General features: G+C 43.6%; 1 pseudogene; it reads left to right on the forward strand.

The window, feature by feature from the left end:
• Nucleotides 1-158: 158 nt before the first annotated feature.
• LOC114635299 lies at nucleotides 159-1949 on the forward strand (annotated as a pseudogene).
• The last annotated feature ends 7 nt before the right edge of the window (nucleotides 1950-1956 follow it).

The raw sequence follows: 1956 nt of genomic DNA on the forward strand, positions 1-1956 counted from the left end.
ATAGAGAAGCCTGTGAAAGCTCCTGTAGCATACCTGAGTCCACATTATATATCAGATGCTTAAAAAACATACACCATTCCAGGAAGGAGAGCTGAAGTTAGATATATGTAGGAAAAGCTGATTCAAGGTCTGCTGACGTTGATATCTTTCAACTGCAGGAAGGCAAAACTACAGTTTCTCGACAAGAGAAATGTGCACCATGTCTTCTGGAACATGCAGGCTGATGCAGAGGACACCAGCTGTTCAGAAGAAACCTTGCAAGAGAAGCAGGTAGTGAAGGTACTTTCCAGATATGCACTGAGGCAGCATCTGAAAGTCATAGTTGAACTGTGCATCAGTTCCTGCCTTAGTGAAGAACAAGCTTGCTTCTTGAAGTGGGCCCAGCAGAGAAAGGGCTCCCTACATTTCTGCTGTATAAAGATGAAACTCTGTTCTCTATCAGCCCATGTTATCAGAGAGATTTTCAGTGTTTTTGATCCAGAGCACATCAGAGAATTAGAACTACATACCAGGTGGACTGTTACAGCTGGAACATCTTGCTTAATACTTTGGGCACATGAAAAATCTTTCCAAAGTCTCCCTGGCACCCCTACACAAGATCATCTACCCGTTAAACAATGGAAGAGGAGTCACAGAAACTGAGTGTATCAAAATGTTTATTTCACAGTTTTCCCAATTCAACTGTCTCCAGCACCTTTTCGTGAAACCCACCCATTTTCTCAAAGACAAGATAAATCAGGTCCTAGGGTAAGCAACAATGGAGAGCTGGGTCAGCTACCTAAGTATATCTGTTTTGTTTATCTTAAGGATTGGGGGGCATGATGTCCACCAGTCACTAGGAACAAACATTTAGAGACTCATAAGACTGTGGAAGTTATGTCTTATTTCTATGTATCCTGAGTTGTACAAGGGAAATTTTACAAGTTAAATCAGTGTCTCCAATGTGCACATATGAAGTAGAGAAGTGATTGGGGGTAAAGAGTAAGTAAGATCTAGTAAGGATGGGTTATAATTCTTCCTGGAATCATGCCCACCCAATCAAATGGAAAAGGAACAGGAAGGGGAGTGTGAAGTGAGGAGTTGGGGAACTCACTATCACGGTGTGAACAGGAGGTATATGCACAGATCTGTGTGAAGAGCCTTCTATTTTCCCACAATTCCAATAGGTGATATATTTTTGCCCAAGTAGAGCTTAGTGCATGGGGCAGGAGTTACAGCTTGGACTGTACATGAGAGCAAGCATGACTGCAGAGGTAATCATAGAATGCAGAATTCAGTGAGCCCACAGCAACTATTTAGATCCTGTCAGGAATTTCGTGGAGTGAAAGTTCTTCTATGTGCTTTCTGGGCAGTTTCCAACAGAAAGCATCAGAGAGGTTGTCCTTGATCAATTAGTCAAACTGAGTTTGGGGAACCTGATTCCTCTTACCACTGTGTACATTCCAGCCAATACTCTACAACACCATTTTCCAGAACTAACCCTTTGATCTCCTGTATCCCTAGGTCCCTGATGACACCCTTGAAGACCCTCTCCATCGCTCACTACTAAATTTCACAGTCAGACATGGATTCCTTCCCTTGCTGTCAGAGCCTGTTTCAGCTAAAACATCTGGACTTGAGAGGTGTGGTCTTACAGGATTTTGACCTTATGCCTCCTAGAGAACGTGTCAGACACTCTTATGATTCTGGATTTGCTTGGATGTAGGATGGAGGACTCCCAAGTCAATGTCCTCCTACCTGCCCTCAGACAATGCTCTCGGCTCAGATATGTCAACTTCGACAACAATGACTTCTCCATGGCCATCCTGAAGGACCTTTTTCAGCACACAGTCAACTAGAGCAAGATGAAGGTGGAACAATACCCTGCCCCTCTGGAGTGCTATGATGACTTGACTCATGTCTTCAAAGAACGATTTCCCCACCTTTGTCAGGATCTCATGGATACACTCAGGGCAG

Source organism: Grammomys surdaster, unplaced genomic scaffold (assembly GCF_004785775.1).
Source record: "Grammomys surdaster isolate TR1022 unplaced genomic scaffold, NIH_TR_1.0 83110, whole genome shotgun sequence".
Classification (NCBI taxonomy): domain Eukaryota; kingdom Metazoa; phylum Chordata; class Mammalia; order Rodentia; family Muridae; genus Grammomys; species Grammomys surdaster.